The following is a 19933-nucleotide window of genomic DNA, read 5'->3' as shown; positions in this document are numbered from 1 at the left end:
TAAGTTATTGTTGTGGTTGTTGGTTTGAAGATGTGCACACGTGTTACTTGGTGTATTCTGTACTGTACTGTGGTGTAGTTTGTATGGTTTTAGTGCTGACCGTTAGGAGAAAGTGACCTTACCATCATGACGGCAGAGGGCCCTACTCCATGGTCCAGTTTCTGGCCTTGTGATAGTATTTTTTAGATTCAGTACAGTAGCCTGTGGCTCAATATATTTATTTGTGTCTAATTTGTGGCCTCCATAATAATTCATTGCCTCAACATAGTAGTTTATAGATTCATTATAGTAACTTGTGGCTCAGTATATTTATCTGTGGTCTTGACATAATAATTTGTGGCCTTAGTATAGAAAATCATGGCTTCAGCATAATAATTTGTGGATTCAATATAGTAATTCACTCACCTTTAAAGTAATATGTTTACGGTATCTACTGCTATATAATTGTCACAATGTAATAATCTGTGGTCTCTATAGTAATTCATGGTCTCTATAGTAATTCATGGTCTCTATAGTAATTCATGGCCTTTCAACATAGTAATTTATAGATTCAATATAGTAACGTGTGGCTCAATATATTAGTTAGAGGTCTCAATATAATAATTTGCGGACTCAACATAGTAATTTGTGTCCTCAATGTAGAAATTCATGGCCTCAGCGTAGTAGTTTGTAGATTCAGTGCAGTTCATTGTGGCCTCGATATTTTAACGTGTGGATTCAAAACAGTAACGTGTGGCTCAATATAGTAATTTGTGGCTTCAATATAGTAATTCATGGCCTCAAGATAATAATTTGTAGACTCAATATAGTAACTTATGGCTTAATATAGTAACCTATTGCCTCAATATAGTAATTCCCTCCCATTTAAGGTCATATGTTTACTTTGTCTATTTCTATATAATTGTCACAATATAATAATTTGTGACCTTAATATAGTAATTCATGGCCTCAACATATTAATTTGTAGATTTAGTACAGCAACTTGGCTCAATATATTAATTTGTGGTCTCGATATAATAATTTGTGGATTCAATATGGTAACCTGTGGCCTCCAAATATTAATTTTAGGCCCCACTCTATTAGAAAATAATGCTAGGTAACCTTAGGGGCTCCATGGTTGTTCCCTGTGACAGAAACTTGCAAGCTAAAGAACAAGCAGGTTACTGTTATCTATTAAAAACATAATTTCCCATGATCATTTTCCAACCTATGTTTACTGCTTAGAACTGTGGCTTTGTTTGTAAGCTATGGAAATGACCTCTGCTCTGACTGACTGCACTGTATTGGTCCTCATTCAAGAAGTGAGGGGTGGGGGTCAAGGGTCATTTCATTTCATTTCTTTCTTCTGTATTGTTTCAGCTTCTGGGCTGCTTCATCAGATGAATAGAGCCTAACAAACGTCCCATCAAAGTTCCTGTGCTGATAAATTCTTGATAAACTAAAAAGTTTCACTGCTGTTCTGTATGCCATGCAGTACTTTTTCAGTTAAGTCTTTCTTTTACTGTAGTAGCATAAATATTGCTTATGTCACTCCTTTACACGCAGACATATGAGCATGCCAGACTGGCCCACTTCTTCATAGTCTTGCTAAATAAGGGCCTCAGTGTGATGGTTAGTGTGTGTCAGCCTAAGTTCTGCCTGGTCAGTTTTCAAACAGCAAAGAGTCTATAAGAATCAGGAACACCTTCTAATCCACATTTGGGTTTTAAATGGTTATTTGCATTCGAAGAATTTGGGAGCAGTGCTGTCATGTTCCACTGCTTTTCTGAGCCTGAAGCCTCTCTTGGCAGATCATTAACTGCTGCCCACAATTGCATAAACATTTTTACTGTGCCCAGATAAACAGCAGAGCTGCAGAGGGCTACCACAGCTAGCTGGCAGGACAAACCAACACAAAGCATTGTCAGGGGCTTTTCCTCTCAAGTAAAGATTTTATTGTGGAGATTCCCAGGATATTCTTGACTGATGCGTTGCAGGCGCCCTATAGAGTCTCTGCTCCCTGCTTAAAGCAATATTTCAGTGCCAAATCTAATTTACATGGTTCTTCCCCTTTCAACTAAAAGTAGTAAATTAGTCAAGGCATGTTTGGTGCTTTGTTAAAGGGAAATTTACCGATTTCTTTTTTTTTATTTTTACAATTTTCTGCATAATTCACTGGTTGAGATGTGAGCAGAGTCATTCAGAGTTATTTGCTGTTGGTAAATGTCAGATATGTGAAATAAAACCTTTTCATTAGGGACTGTTTTGCCTTAGATCACCCTTCATATACCCCACGCCATGAACAGATTAAAATACATGGATTAAAATAGATTTCAAGCCTAATGTAAATCACAAAAGCATCATAAAGCAAATGTCTCAGTCATGAGGCAGCACAAACATAACCATTTCATTGGCTTTTAAACTCTTCACACATCTGGTTCCCATCACCACCACTGAGGACAATTCTAACTCGTAATTTGAATTTGTAAGTTTCCGAGCAGAGCATTTCACACCAAACCACCCTGAATGATTCAATCTCGACAATTCAATTATCATGAAATTCAGTCTTTAAGGCAACTGCTATTACTCTTTTAACTATGCAACACATGTTTTGTCCAGTTTCATGGATAACAACACTTCATATAGTGTCAGAAACTCTTTTTGAAAATGAATTTTCCACTGATTTGTAAAGGTTTTCGTGTAATTGCATCATTAATATGCAAAGTCATTCAGAGTGGTTTAATATGAAATAATCCTTTTTAAATCAACTAAATTGTTCGCAGGGGTGGTGATAGGAATCAGATGTCTGAAAAGTTTATTGCATCTGAAAACTCCTGAATATGCCACCTGATGTCTGAGACACTGAGTGAGTTTACATGCACTTAATAGTCTGATAACTGCAGAATAATCAGATTTTGTCAATTATCTGTTCAATGTGTTTACATGCACTTGAGAAATCAGACCTTGGGGAAACACCAGGTCTACATGAGTCGGGCAGTAATCTGCTTTGGATTTCTGCTTTACGACGGTGCCAGTAAATTCACGGAAGACTATAATTCATTTTGTCAAGCATGTAGTTTCAACTCCAAATGTGTTTTGCTGCCGACTCACAACCACACTGCTTGTTTATACCGCCATCTGTTTTCGCACATGTGCAGACTGAGAAATCCGAAAGAAATCAGAATAAGAATTTCCATGAACTGTGAAATCTGATTACTGAGCTAAAATCCAGCTCTCTTTATCAGATTTCTTAATCAGATTTCTAGGCCTTACTCCAATCTAAATTGGAAATTGGAGTATGCTGTTTACATGAGCATTTAAATAATCAGATTATGATAGGATTATTGAGTACATGTAAACACATGCATTGCTTTAAAATAGTTTTAATGTAAGCATTTGTCCTAATACATATTTTTAAAAGTATATGCATTGAAAGACAACAACAATCCTAAAAAAAAAAAAATCACCATCATCAGGATTGCATATAAACGCTCAGAAAACACTGGTTCACTGGTAGTTTTGGATAGTGGCTATATTTGTGTTGTAGACATCATGACCCTGGTTCCTGCTGCCACCTCTGTAAAGAAATCTGTGTCAGTACATTTCACAACAAACACCTGTTTCACACCAAACCACTCTGAATGACTTAGTTTGAAAATTAATGATTTAATTAAGAAGAAATTTTGATTTCTGTCCGAATGTCTCAACCATACCAGATCTACTTATCTTACATTACTTGTTAGCATGATGCTAATTGCTAGGATACCGTATATTGTAAAGTGCATTACTTATTAGCTTCATTAGCCTCATAGCTCCAGTACCAAACTGAAGAAGCAAACTTCAGACACCAAACATCACATCTGCATACACCACACTTTCACTGACTGATCAAAAAAATACATGGTCAAGCACTAAAACTGTTTAAATGATTCTTTTAGCCAAGCTATCTCTTTTTTTAGTACCGAATGGCAAAAGCCCTCATGGCCTCCTGTACATGCTGTCAGGTGGGTAAAAGATAGAGCAAGTACAAGCTGATTTTCATGTTTAGGGACATGAAGGTCAGCCAGTCAAGGCTCCTCCAGCAGACAAGTGTAAGGTCACTCTTATTCGTGTTTTTCTGCTGTTGTCTGTAAACAGAAAGGAAGGTGGCCTGTTCAGGACATTCTGTCAGTGTCAAGTGAACACAAACATGATAAGAATCTGAAAGCGGTCAGAAGTGCTTCTCTGAACACAAATGCAGTGATGTGTGTCTGCGGGCATGTTACATGTGTCGGGTGGCCTCACCATGTTTCCATGAACGTCTCCTCTGCAAACACATGTTTCAGTGATAGCGACACACCTACACGTGTCAGTCTGCAGAAGGTCAGAAGATCTACAGACAAAAGGCCAAGACCAAGACAGGTGAAGATTCATGCAGCCAACACCTTAACCCCCTTCAGTACCACTGATGAACTATATTTGGATGGATAAACTGTAAGCAAACTGATTTCCATCTTCATATCAGGTTAAATCAACATTTATGTAAGTGTTTGGATAGTGTATAAATGCTAATTTGCTGTTTTATTTCAGCCAGGCCTTGACCGAATAGCAGCATCCTTGCGGAGGGGTGCAGCAGGCAGTTCTCTTACCTCCCTTCTACCCCTCATTGCTCACTAGCAGCAGTCCTACTAGCAAGCCTACAGAAAGAGGCTACATTACATTAAAAAGGCAGCAGAAATAAGTAATACATCTAATTGCCTTCAAATGTTTATATCATGTGTAGATTATATCGTACATTGACGTTAATGTATTTAATTTTGTTTATGTTTTAATTCACACACATTATCTAAGCCGCTTATCCTCCTTTGTTGCAGGGGGGAGCTGGAGCCTATTCCCACGGTCACTGGACAGAAGGCAAGAAACACCGTGGACAGAGCGGACACACAGACATTATGATGGTGTCAGAACAAAACCTTGTATCTCTGTTTTTGTCGTTTTTCAGTTTTTGGCACAGTTTGAAAGTGCTTGTTGCCCTGCATATTGTATATACATTTCATGATAAATGGACCAAAAGAAACAATCCAAAATTAGTTGGAAAAACATCTGGTTCCACTGACTTACATTAAAAGTAAAGTAGGTTTTTCTCTTCTCCTGTAAAGTTACCATTTTAGATGGAGTTTTGTTCTGACAACAGCGATAGACAGTCACAATCACATCTAGGGGCAATTCAGAATCTCCAGTTGGCCTGTGTGAGGAAACCCTCACAGACACGGGGAGAACATGCAAACTGCACACAACAACACCCAATCAGGGAATCAAACCCAGGCCACTGTGCCACCGTGCCACCTGTATTAATTTGATGATGTACATACTGTATTTGAATCACTTGAAGTAAGAGCAGTGTAATTTTTCAGTGTTCCTGAGGACCTGATAGGGTTTCCTACTTTGAACTTTGTACTTTAATCCATTCCCATGTAAATCCCATCTGTAGGGTGCAGATTTCTCTATGCAATCAATCTAGTAGTTCACACCATTTGTTTAAATTGATGATGTCACTCATACAAAATGTCTTAAAGATTTTAGCCCACTTACTCTGACTTATGACTTCTCGGTGATTGCCTCAGTGAGGTGTGAAGCCTCACAGCTGGCATTTGCATTTGAAAAAGTTAAACCTGGACGCATTGATAAGCTGTTAAAAACTAAATGTAGAAAAAAAAGATTAATTAAAAAAATTCCTTCACTCTCCACACCCACACCCGCCGCAACAGTCAGATACATCTCTGTACGCTGACTCATCCTGAATAAGAACCTCCCCTTCCCCTCTCTCTCGCTCTCTCTCTCCCCATCATCCCTCTTCTGCTCAGTTCTCTCCCCCTCTCTCCTTCTCTCTCTTTGCCATTTCTCTCTCCCTCCTTCTCTCCTCACAATTTCTCTCCTCCCAGCCCTCTCATTCCATTATGTCTTTCCCTCTTTCTATCTATCCATCTCTCCACAATCTGTCTCCTTCTCCTGTTTCTCCCTCTATCCATCTCACTCTCTTTCCACATTCTATCTCTCTATTCTTCTTTCCCCCCATCTCTCTTTCTTTCTCTCTCTCATGACCCCTCTCTTCATTATCTCTCTCCTGACCACCCTCTCTCTTCACTATTTCTCTTTCTCTCTCTTGGCCTCATTCTTTCTTCTCCCTCTCTCTCTCCTGCTCCTCTATTTCTCTCTCTCACTCTTTCCTCTTTTTCTGTCTTTTCTTGCCCCCCCTCTTTTTTTCAATATCTCTCTGTCCATGTCTCTGTGTCTCTCTCTCTCCATTATCTCTTTCTATGCTTCCCTCTCTGTCCACCATTCTCTCCTCTCTGAGTGTCAGTGTATCACCTTTCATTAAATTCAGTTTAGATGGAGCTGCTCATGCTGCTAAATCATGTTACATAGAGACATGTACAAAGAAGTATAACGTGTATGAGTGTGAAATGCATATCTTATAGCTTTCCTTACTGGTGTAAAGGCCTCTGTGTGTCTGTATTGTGTGTTCAGACCAGCTGGTTCTGGTCAGGATTTGCCCAGCTTAAAGATCTGGGTCACTCAATCGACAACACGCTGATCACCACAGGTGACCGTCTGGAAGAGCACACACACACACACACACACACACACACACACACACACACACACACACACACACACACACACCTCAGAATACCTCTGTGTAATGTGAGAGAGCTGTTAATGCTGGCTGAATGAATAGGTTATTTCACAGTAGCGCCTCCTGCTGACTGGACACATGACTGATATTCAATCAAAAGCTTTTGGTCACCTTTGGCCACTTGCGTAACAAGGATACATTTAAAGCTGTACATTTATTTTTTTATTTATTTATTATTCAACTGTCAAAAGTGCAAGCGATGAAACTTGAAGGTCCCCTATCTTACATTTGCCTGATGCCCACCTTTGTGTACGTTTTTTATTTATTTATTTTTTTACTTTTTAACTTTTTTTTATACTTCTGGTTATTTTCCAATCACTTTAAACATGCTGATTTTGTTGACTAGAATACTCCTCACACCGTCAGCATGAATGGGCAGACCTGTACTGCTGTAGGCTAAATTGGAGGCTATATGTAAATGTGTTGACATTTTGTGACGTCACAAAAAGTGTTTTTCTTTTGTGTTTGCTTGTTTTGGAAACATTTAAGTGCTACATCAAACCCTTCAAACCCCTTCAAACCCTTCCCTCCATTTAAAAATGGTGAGAAAATGATAGTTTTCTATGACACAGTCCCTTTAAACTGAAGATCTGTAACTGTACATTTTATTCACTTTCCGCTTAAACACGTCCTTTTGGAGATGATGCACAGCTCGCTTAAGGTAAAGGCAAAACATTAATGCCACAACGTTTTACGCTAGTGACCATCAGCCTTTCAAAAATGTTTTAATGAGCACATTAATGGATCTTCAATTAACATAATATAATAATTCTCCAGCAGTGTTCAGTAATCTAAGTGTAGAATCTTGATTTGTACCTACCCTTTGGCTTCTGTTATAAATGAGTTTCAGGTCAACCCACATTATTGGCTCTGGTAATCGACTGTATTCTACAGATGTATTCTACAAGCTGTAAATGCTGCAGTATTACCTTAGGAAGTACCCTCTCTCTCTCTCTCTCTCTCACACACACACACACACACACACTCACACATGATCTTTTTCCAACCTCCCTTTAAACAGGCTGTTTTGTTTGCTCATTTAGAGTAATATATGTAAATGACCTCTTCTGATTGAATTTACTGTATTGAAAGACCTGATTCAACTGATTCAAACACCCATTATAACTTTTTTTTTTTTAAAACACCCCTTATAACTTTAGCATGAATAGGCAGAGGTAAATGTGCGGAATCAGTGGATGTGTTTGCTTTTGTGACATGACAAAGTACTGAATTCAAAACAGGCTGTTTTTGAAGCTTAATCTTCCATGTATGAATTGTATGAATTGGTGAATTAATGGTACATTTAGAAACAAATGCTTGTAGCTACATACTACTAAATTGTTTTATTTAAAAAAAAGTGATGGAAAATGATTTAATTAGTGAGTCAAAGTAAGCATGAACATGTTAAAAGAAGGCAAAGTGTCCTCAATCTTTTGACAGGCCATGCAAGTGTTTCTGAAATGCATGTTAGAAATAATATGATGACCTTGGCTTTTCCTTTTTTTTATTGGACACATCAATAAATGTATCACTCTACTGTACAACATTCTTTACATTCAATAAATGCTTAACTAGTACATTCACTACTGTTTACAAGGTTCTCTGACCAATGTTACTATGGCAACATTAGTTACAGCATAATTAAGTCTGGATTAATCCAATTAATTAATCAAAGAATCTCAGACTGTGGTGCAACTGTGAATCTGCTTCTTCTAAACAGAAACACAAGACTGTGACCTTCAGATCACACTAAAAAACAAATGCACATTCAATTCCAGGGAATTTCTATTTCAAGTGTCTGATCCTGTGATCACACCTTGTCCTAATTAACAACACGATCTCAGAAACAAGCACTCGCTCTATGGGGTCTCTATTTACAGGGCTGTGACCCTGGGCTAATCCGATGAGGAAGAGCAGTAGATTAGGCTCTTTTTAAGCTACTTTTTTTCCTCTGCTTGATGCCCAGTCACTGTGACTTTGTTTTCTGACTCAGCATGTCCAGCTCCATCAGTGGGCGCTGATATATCTGTTTTGACCTATACGCAATACACGTTTCTTTTCACGTGTGTATCAAATGTATTTAAAAATTTGAAAAGGGCCAAATATGTGTTTTGCTCAATGTACTTTAGTGTTGCAAACAATTTTGGAATGAAACATTGTATTTGCTGAGTTTCTCACATATCAAAAAACACATGGACCAAAGATTTATGCACATATTTAACACTATTACCTATATTTAATCTACATGTGTGCATATATTTTAATACAGTCACATGTAAAATGAACAACAAATGATATGTGTCGTTGATTTTCAGAGTAAAAATTTAGTTTAACATACTGTAAAAAAATAAAACATAAAATATATAATGTGGCACAACCTTAGCACAGGCCACATTTTAGGTTCTTTTTCCTCAGTATGTGAAATTCAGCGAATAAATAGTACTTATGCATTAAATGTGTGGAAGTGTGTTCTCTTATTTTCACTTAGAAAATCACCAAAACATGTCATTAGGTCTGGGGTGCCCAAACTATTGCATATGACTGTGTATTGGCTTATTTATGCATGTATTGACATATATACTTGTCTTGACATATCATTTAAAAATTTAAATCTGGCATATTTAAATATACTTAGCCCAAATATTCTAAAACTCCACATATTTAGTGTAAATATTGCATATTTTGTCATATGACAATATGTGATGGTTGTAATTCAACTGCATCAATTTTGAAAGGTTAGAATTGGGTGTAATTGATTATAATGCTATTTAATAACGCATATACAAATTATTTGGCCAAAATAACATTTTTGGGCTATTTGTAAACATTGAAATGTGATAACAGCCTAGCCTGGTGCATTGTTCATATTGTTTACAAAGAATTTGAGCTTTCACGATGCGCTGTCATCAAACCGAAACATTATGAAGTCCGAGATTTACATCCTCACTAAAAATAACACATTCAATTGTCGGTGACACGTTCACATAATAAACAAACATTTCAGTAAAACGAATAGATGATCAGGTGTTTCTAAAGTAAAGTAAAGAGATCTGGTCATCTCGTTCAGAGAGGTTAGTGTATGTGATGGGAATTTGAATACAGCCCTGAGCTGACACCCCTCATTGACTGGCACTAAGGTTGGCAGGCCTTATTGCCCATAGCTGAGGGGACGTTATATTTTTCAACACCCTGCGTGGCTAAGCAAGGGCGGAAGCCTCAAATTCCCTTTCCACAATCACTGACCTGCTCTCATAGCATCAGCTAGGCAGAGGTGAGATGTTCCATTTACTCAGGTGGTGGATTTGTGCATTTAAATTGTAATACTTTTACCTACAGATATGTTTTTGAGGGAATTAATTAATAATTTTTTTCTCAGTTTCAATTTCACATTTAGTTCCATATTCTCTGTTTTGTTTTCATTCAGGCTGTATATACTATAATAATAGTATAATTTACTTTAAAGTTTTAAGCAACTTTGTTTTTGATAATTTACAAAAATTATTTTAGTTTTTCAAAAAGAAATGCAATTTAATAGCAAATATTAGCACATGTACAAGCTAGTTTATGCTGGTCTGGTGCTGGTTTAGCTTGTCACCCAGCATGGTCATGCTGGTTGGCCAGCATACCAGCATCCAAAACTCAACATATGCTAGTTTTGCTGGTGACCAGCCATGGTGGCCTGTGCTATTTTTCAAGCAGGATTTTTAGCAAATATTACTCAATATTAACTTTGATCCTGAACCTCCACATTTATGTACTGCTTTACTTTGAACGAACAGTTTCCTTAAGGTATAATGCATTTTAGATGCTTTGTCAATTTACTTAGAAAAAGTAAGTTTCCCAACTTTTTAAAATTAAACTCAACATTTACAGTTTGCAGTATGGATAATGTCATATTGAAAGAGTTTCTGCAGCTGATACTTTTTACTCAAGTTTCTTTACATTTTGCCAAGACATTATTTCATTTAAATACAAGTTAAGCTCCTCTGCCCACCTCTGCACTTAACTCATGCCATACAGTTCATGTTCACCCACAAACAAATAAACCTTTCAGCCATTCATACAGAAGTACAGAGTTAAAATAAAGTTTCAAAATCACAATCAACATGCTTAAGTAGTTTATAAATTAGACAAATATATCATAGATACACACTGTGCAAAATAGCATTTTTGACCAAATGCTAAGGTTTTGTTGACGAACAAACACAAGGAACATGCCTACTTCCTTGTCTAGTTTTGGGAGGAAAACACACATTAAAATTTAGTTTGACTAGTACACAGATCTTAATATCATTACATCATAAATAATGAATAAGATTTGATTTGGGAGTCACGTTTTAAATTTGACCAGCAACCAGTAGCTAATGTTGCGCATGCTAATCTGTATTGGAGGCAGTGACTTATCAAACAAAAATAGCATGACATGCTATTTCTGAGTTAGGCCTAAGACAGTGCTCCACCTCATGAACATTTCTGACATGAATATATCTATAAATAGGTTTAGTCTACCATCAGCTATCAGATAGACAACAGCAATATACACCATACTGCAAACTATTTTGACTTCTATTTGAGTCACTTAACAGCAGTCTATAGTTATACGTGCATAGCAAGTGGATTCCAGCTCCTCAAACTAGCTAACCTTTTGCTTTTAGCTAACAGGTTAGCTCAGTCACTATGATAGTTGCAAACAGAACACTAACTTGAGATCTATATTTCCTAGCATTGTTCTGGAAACTTTAGTCGTCTGAATTTCATTGGCAGTTGAAGTTCATGCTTCATTTTAATGGAAGTCAATGGGCATCTTCATTTAGTGCCTTCGCACATAGTTTGACTGGGGCTTCCTTCAGCCATTTCACACGTTCATGCCAACCCCAGACCAATCACAATTCAAACTAAAGCAGTGATTGATTGGGCTGAAACTGTGAAGGGCTATAGGTCGGTTGTCTTGTTTGACAGCAGCCTCATGCTAGGTGCTGAAGTAGAATCCATAGGCTAATTTACTGCAGCGCTAGCTATACTCTTTCTTTGTAAAACATATAACTCTCTGAGACGTGTAGTTGGAGAATATGCGTCAGTATAAACTCAGATTAGGCGGATGCTGTCCCCTAAGGCACAGAATCCAAGAACAGACTGGGGAGAGCTTGGTTGAGGATTGGCCATCCTCGCAAGCACATCAAGACTATTAGCTTTAGCATGATGCAGAGTGGGTCGCTACAAAACAAAGCATCCTTTAGGTAACAGATATGAACCTGACTAAGCTATGAGTGGATGTAGAGGGCCATATCACAATCCATATTACAACAATGTAGTGCTGGCTGGCTAGCTAGGGTGATTAAGCTCTACGTCACTAGCCCTTCCTTTATCCTCTTTCCCTCACTCTCCTCTTTACCGCAACAGATGTGGCGATGGCTTGTAGTGCAGCGTTAGCTGTCGTGAACTGTATCCTGACATCCCAAAGCCCATAAGGCCCAGTAGCATGGCGAAACGTGATGCCAGGGGCTTCTCCCTCTGCAGTTCGCTCCGCACTGCCTGAGTCTGCAGTGGAAAAAATATAGGGGTCAGTGCTCAAGGGCCTTGTCACCATGCCCATCATGTCTATCCCAAAAAGTGCCCTAAATCCTGTGAGTTTGACTTTGTGATGTCAACAGCATGCAGACTTGAGAGCGCTGGGTTTATATATTTATTTGTGCATTTGGCTCACCTGCTAAACAAGTATTGTAACCAGTGAATTATATTATTAGTGATTATATTAATTTTTTTAAAATGAGCTTATTTGTTATCTGAAGTAGCTCAATTCAAGTTCCAAATATAATGCAACTCAGTAACAAACATGCCTCCATAAAAGGAAGCATTGTTAGCAAGCCAGCTAACGTTAGTGATACGGCTTTAACACTGATGATACACTTACCTTGTCAAAACAGTGAACTTTATGATAGGTTTAACATTTGATTAAGCGTAAATGTTGACTCATCTAAAGCAAATTGCTGCTTTCAGAAGAAAGCCTTGTATCTCCATTTTTGTTGCTTTTCAGTTTTTGACATAATTTAAAAGCACCTGTTGTCCTTTACATTGTGTGTAAATTTCATGATAAATGGATCAAAATAAGTGACCCACAATGACCTGGGAAAATATCTGGTTTCCTTCATTTAAAAGTATAGCAGGTTTTTCACTTATTCTGTAAAGTTACCATTTTGGAGATACAAGGTTTTCTTCTGACAACAGCGATATATTCAATAGTAAAGAAATGGTGCTTTATTGCTGATGACACTGGGAGCAGCCACGTTGATTTGATGTCATATGATAAGCTGACAGTTAAGAACACTATCCATGCTTTGAGTTTTTCTAGCCAGAAGTGAGAAGTACTGAATTGGGAGCTTTTACAAGTGAAATTTTATGAGGAAATTACATTCTTTTCAATGGAATTTAGCATGATGATTGATTTCACATCCCAAAATTCTGAGGCAAATTAATTTCATTTGCAAAATTTTGCATCAAATTTAATTTTGGCTGCACACAAATCACACTGTCATCCATCATGCCAGTTATCTACAGCTTCTACAGTAGCAAAAGTAGCTACAACAAAATTATACTCTTTACTTTTTTGTAATTGTTGCATTATCTTGCTAATTGCGCCAACATGGAAGATTTTTTGGGCAATCTTCTGGTTCTCATTTCGCAAGGAAATAAAAGCTGCAATCTATAGCGTGTGAATGTGTGCTGGCCATGGTTTTGATGTAGATAAAAGCACAGCAATTTCCAACCCTTCTGGCTTTCTGCCTGAAGCCTATTTCTGAATGTGCCTTTTTATTTAAGGCAACTTTTAAATGAAACAATTCTCATTTAGTCTTTCAGATGGAATGATGGAGACATTTATTCAAATCAGTTGTGATTATGCATACAGCACTTCTTAAGAGCATCTTAAATGAAAAGATACTGTTAGATTGGCTTAACTGCACACACTATTTATTTATGTAATGTCCTGTGCATAGTTAGTGAACCTCTATACAAGACCATCCAAACATTCATTGTTTTTTTAGGCTGTGACATTTGTCACCTACAGTGATGGAAACAGATAAGCCAAGCAGCATTGGTTGTCTGAAATAGAGTGACTTAAAGATTTAGAACAAGCATGCTGTTTGACGAGTGATCCTATTAAGCAGAATTAATTAGAACCTAAGCAGGTCACTGGCAGCTGTCTAGGCTCATTCAGAGCTAGAATAATCCTACAGGTGAATGGTTCACCTATACACCTTAACACTATTGCAGTAGGTCGGATTGGATCACTTGCTGGAGATATTCGCATAACTTATCATCGCTGCTTATCACTGCTATTAATGTCACCATTAACTATCACTGTGTGACACAATTAAATCAGATCAAAGTGTGTATTTTTCTTTAGGATAACGATGCAATAAACCTATGAATGAACTCATTTTCATCAAAAATATTTTTGTAAACCGTTACTGAAATATATGGAAATAATCTATTGAAATAAATTATTTTCCTTGATGTAATTCAAATTTCTGGCATTGTTTGCTTATTCTGAATCAAATTTATTTCTTTAAAAGAGGAATTCCACCAACTGTCTGCATAATTCTATGACTGAGAAGTGCACCAAGTCATTCATAGTGGCTTCATGTGAAATAGTGTATTGTAGAGACATTTCTTGACTCAGATTTTGACTCAGTGGTGGTGATAGGAACCAGGTGTCACAAATATAACCATTTTATTTGCAATCCAAAATGCCCAGTGAACCTTCACATTTTCTGAGTTATTATATGTAACGTTACTGATGGCAAACTATGAAAATTTTGTAAATATGAAACAAAAATGTTCTTTTGGTTTATGCCACCTTGTGTGTACCTCTCTACTAATTTTAAAAAGTCATTTTTATGTCAAAACATTGTCAGAACTATTGTAAATTTAAAGGGTCTCGTATACTAATATCTTCCTACGTTTTTTTCTTAAATTTTTTCTTAAAAAAAGATCATAAGAAAAAGTCATTCATGACGTGCTCTTAAACCTAAGACTTGTTCACATCTTTATGCTCTTGACTTTGCAAAGACTGTGTTCTGACCTAAGAATAAATCCCAAATATAAAAACATTGTTGAATGTCAGAATCTTAGCAAAAAAAAAAAAAGCATAAGTGGGTTTGAAGAAGAAATTTCTTCTTAAGAATGGTGGTTCAATGAGGCACAGTGTCTCAGATATCAGGACGTGTATGTGTGACTGTTTCATGAATTTTGAAGTTTCTGGGAGCTTTTACAGGCATTACAGAACTGTTTGGATGTCTGGTTCCTATCACCACCCCTGTGAATAATAATGACTGGGTAAGATTATCAAGAAGAGAGCATTTCACATCAAACCAATGTGAAGGACTTTTTTGCATCTTAGTGGTTGAGTTTTGTAAAAGTCTTGAAATTTTGAAAAGTCTGTAAAATTCCTGTTTAATTAACAATATGGTACGACAGTTATGCTGTAAGTCAGCATCTGTGGAATATCTATGAGATGATTTACAGATGTGAAGTTAGTAAAAAGGTCAGTCCACTGGACTACAGGCCACTCACCTGCAAGTAGCGGATATATCCAGGGGTCAAACGTGGCAAGCGGAAAAACATCTCAATGCTTCCTTTCTCTCCTCTCAGGTCACTTCCCTGGCCAGAGACCCCCCAGAAGCCCCCTCTCACACACAACAAAGTGTCCCGTACGCTCACAGACCGTTGTCTCTGGCCTGATCTATCTGCTCTCTTGAGACAGTTACCTCCACAGGGCTTATAAGGCCTAGACTGCTTGTGTAATCGGTCACATGTCTGCTGGTGCATCCCAGGGAGCCTTTGTAAGTGTGTGCGTGCTCATATGTACACATGCAGTGCTAAATAATTGCTCAGAGGTTGTTTTGTGATACACATGACCACAAAAAATGCAAACCACCACATACTGTTTATTAGTGAGTTCATGCTTCATGCATATGATGTAGGGCCAGTTTTGCAGGCCCAGATTAAGCCTAAGCCTAGAAAGCCTAAAAGGAATTTCCCATGGTGATTCACTGTTGGATCTGTAAAACTGGGCGTAATCCATGTCCGGTCTAACAAAAAAAGATTCTCACAAGGTCAACGTCTCACGTGTAGAATTGCAAATGTTACAGATGACACTGAAAAACACACTTATGAAATTTCTTCATCCAAATGTGCACATCTCTTCTACATTAATAATGTTATAATATTATAATAACTATATTACATCATAAAAAATAGATTTTGGTCAAACAGCAGTGGTGTACAAATTCGAATCAAGTCAGTTCAGTGCATTAGTTTTACAATGTAGACTTGACTGACCAGGAACATAGACCCTTTATTGCCTTTGTTGGTAATGATCTGGAATATGAAATATGAAAAGGAGACTGACCACTTATAAACCTAATTCCAAGAAATCTGGGAGAATACAACAAATGAAAATATAAAACAGACAGCAATGACTTGCAATCCCTTTCTGAACCTGTATCAAATAGTACAGAGACCTGATACCTAATGTTTCAATTAGTTATTGTTTTTTGAGGATAAATTTTTTGAGGTCTAAATTTGAAGCCGGCAACATGTTCCAAAAAAATTGGAACAGGGGCATGTTTACCACTGTGTTATGTCAACTTTTCTTTCGACAGTGTTAAGCAATCATTTAGGAACTGTGGACACCAATTGTTGTAGTTCTTGTAGTGCATTTTTTTCTGGGGTCTCCGTTCTCGAGTATTGCACTTCATAATGCAGCTGAGGTTTTCATTGGCAGACAGGTCTGGACTGTAGGCAGAACCAAATGGCTATGAAATCATTTTTTGCAAAAGTTTGAGATTTATTCGCAACTTAGCTACAAGTTTTAGTTTAATAAAAACTTTAAACTCACAAGTGAGTTTTCCTTTATTATATTGCATCTGTAGGTCTCTGTTCATAAACATAAACTAGCCAAAACAAATTTACTATAAAATGAAATAGTGTTTGTATAAATTCAGAAAAAGATACGCCAATCACAGCTGCATGTGTGTACATATTTCTATATTGTGGTCTATTTACGCTAAGTTAGGTTAGAGTCAGGAGTTTTCTCCATCATTTATGTTGGACTAGACTCTCCCAAAATTTTACGTTGCTATATTGACGTTGAACCGTGTGCTTGTGCTGGGTCGGTGGGTCCAACACGTCAAAACAAAGTGCGCGCTGTGCCCTGATTGGTGTTCTTGCTTCATGCTTCTTTCATTTTGACATGTTATGTTTTTATACACACATACGCCAAAAGGATCCGCAGATTTAACATAATGTGGTGGAGTAAAAAGTAAGATATTTGACTTTGACATGTAATGGAGTGAAAGTAAAAAGTTACCCAAAATGGAAATACTTAAGTAAAGTACAGATACACAAAAGTGCAGTGCCAAGTTACATTTACTTAGTTACTGTCTACCACTGGCAATAACGTTGTGTATTAAAGGCTTCACCTTGTGCCAGGGTGTCCTTAAGCTAGTGACAGGCAGCATACACAGCATACTGACACTCTAAGACCCTTTAAAATTTTTATGTAAAAAAGTTTTCATGAAGATGCTGGCATTCACCAATGTTTAATTATTTGGGATTTGTTCTTAGGTAAGAACAGAATCTACAAACACTCAAGAGCACAAAGGTGAGAATGTTTTCTTGCAGGCTTCAGCTTTGGAGTTTGCATATATTTACAAAGAAGTTTATGAGGTAAAATATTGAATATCTTTTCTTTGACCTGTTTTCAATTACATACCTGCAAAATTCACTGCTTTCTTTTTTTATTTGCTTTTTACCTACTGTCCCACCTTTTTTTGTAATTGGGTCTGTATGTTAGGGTTATACTGAATTTGGAAAAGTGTTTGGAATTAATGTTTTTAATAAGATAAATCCAATTTGGATGCAGATAAATACATAATTCCAATGCATGATTCCAATATATTCATCCTGTTCAACTTCAGAGGTTTCACAGTATTAGTAGGATGTATGGAAACTGTAAATAAACATAAAGAAATAAAAAATAAAGAAACTGTAGAAAAAATTTAAATGACTAAGAAAGTTGAATAACATTGAGAATATATAATAATATTAAAATCTAGAGTTTATTATAGTTCCAAAAGTAGAGCTCAAAATGGAGGTAAATAACTTGACAAAAAATACTTGATACAAAAATACCACTGCTGTCCATCTATCTATCTATCTATCTATCTATCTATCTATCTATCTATCTATCTATCTATCTATCTATCTATCTATCTATCTATCTATCTATCTATCTATCTATCTATCTATCTATCTATCTATCTATCTATCTATCAGTCTGTCTGTCTATCTACTCCTTTTTCACTGAATTCTTCAAATATTCAGCATCTGAAAATGCCTTCTGGTAAATGGCAAGTGATTCCAAATATTTAAATGGTAAACATGCCATTCATTCATTCATTCATTCACATTGAACAACCAGCTTTCAAAGCAACCAAGTATTCCATCCAAATAGTCAGAGCAGATTCAAGTAATTATTCCAGTAATTATTCCAAAGAATTCTGTCAGCATGAGCAAAACTTGCATGAACATGCTTGGACACTGTATGCTGTTGGTCACAGGTTAGAAATGGAGTTTTCAGATCTTTTTGCAGTTCAGTTTTCAGTCCAGTAATCATTTATGTTGTTCACCAATTGCCTGTTTTTTCCATGAAGCTAAATGTGAGTTTTACTGACAGCATGTACATCATTATATACACAAATTTAACTTTGTCAAACAATTGTAATCCTAAATGATCCACTTGAGGGTAAAAATAAGTGGATTTAGATCAAAGGGTGTTTTGGTTACCCACATCATCAGGTTTCGAGTGGGTCAGTAAGGTTAGGCTGAGCTGGGTGCAGGCTTTTGGGGTCTTGTGGTGTCAATTTTCAATGGATTTCTTCAGGTCCTCCCAGTAAACTTGAGTGACCTGTCAGATTGGATTTCATGAAGGTTCTTTTTGTCATTTGATGCATAGTGCTTCTTAATGGCAGAATGTGCAATGAGAAAATCATACTTTTGCCTGCAACTTCAAAATATCTCCCTACATTTGATGTGTATGTAAAAAGAATGATTAACAATAAAAAAAGTACTATTAATATTTATTTATTTATTTATTTATTCATTTGCTATTTGTTTTCTACCTCTTACTTCGTTTACATTGTTCTTTCAAATTTAGATGGTTTTGTTTATTTATTTATTTATTGTAATTTGGGGAGCCCCACACCCTCCAAATCATATTCTTCTCCTTGCAAAAACAAAACAGAACAAATAATTAATTATTTTATATCTGAATTATTCCACTTTGATAAAGAGCAGAGGAAGAAAATCTCTGAAACCACTGCATTTTTGACAAATTATATTAAAGCTACATTGCGTGAGATTGGGGGATTTGGAGACCTCTCTGGTGAAAATGTGTAATTGCACACAATGTGCAGAAGAAAATTTTGTGCAGCAGAGCCCTACACCAAGTAGATGAATCTGATGAATCTGATTGAAAGAGCATCCAAAGAGAACTCAGTCAAAACTCGGTGAAGGACTTACAATGGACACAAAAATCTGATTCATGAAACAAATTTGATGCACAAACAAAACCTTAAACACAGTTGTTCTGCACCTTTTTTGTTAGTTAATAATTCAAGTGAATTTAGTTTCGGTTGAACAGGATCAGTGAGTAGCATCATATGTAATAGGATGTCTGTGTTGGTACACAATTAGAACTTAAAAGCATTGTTCTAAACTGATTTCATCACAATATATTAGCTAGTAACTTGAATAGGTCACCATTACTCTGTAACAGTTTTACAGTTTTTGTACTTTTCCACATGAGCCATATTAACCAATGGGACATCAAGAAAGCACAAAACAATGTCAAATGTTCACTGATTAGATACCAGTAAGAAGAACATTGGATCAGGCTGTGGTCTCAGGACTTGCGGGAATGACGCTGATGGTCTAATAAAGCTGCTTAAGACAACCGTGTTGGCTTGCGCACAGGATTTGTGCCCCTCAAAGCCAGTATAATGGGTGGTAATGGCTATATTTGAATGGATTTAATGGGTTTAGGGTGGATCAATCATTCATAAGTATAAAAGCCAATATTGTTCAGGTCTAGAAATGGCTGAAAGAAGAACCTCAAAGCAGATCAGAGCTTGTAGATCATTAGCAACTTCAGCAGCTCATTAGTAACGGTGATAGGGACAGGATCTGGGGCTTTTTAAAATTAACCTATGAAATGTG

General features: G+C 36.8%; 1 long non-coding RNA gene across 1 annotated transcript; it reads right to left on the bottom strand.

The window, feature by feature from the left end:
• Window positions 1–8142: 8142 nt before the first annotated feature.
• LOC108432754 lies at window positions 8143–15402 on the bottom strand. Its single transcript, XR_001858249.1, has 2 exons — window positions 15227–15402; window positions 8143–12193 (listed from the first exon to the last, which is right to left on the bottom strand). It is a non-coding gene; the product is annotated as an uncharacterized LOC108432754 (long non-coding RNA).
• Between the last annotated feature and the right edge of the window lie 4531 nt (window positions 15403–19933).

Source organism: Pygocentrus nattereri, chromosome 9 (genome assembly GCF_015220715.1).
Source record: "Pygocentrus nattereri isolate fPygNat1 chromosome 9, fPygNat1.pri, whole genome shotgun sequence".
In the NCBI taxonomy this organism is placed as follows: Eukaryota; Metazoa; Chordata; class Actinopteri; order Characiformes; family Serrasalmidae; genus Pygocentrus; species Pygocentrus nattereri.
Note: the sequence above shows the minus strand (reverse complement) of the source record. Positions and strands in the feature narration are given on the sequence as shown.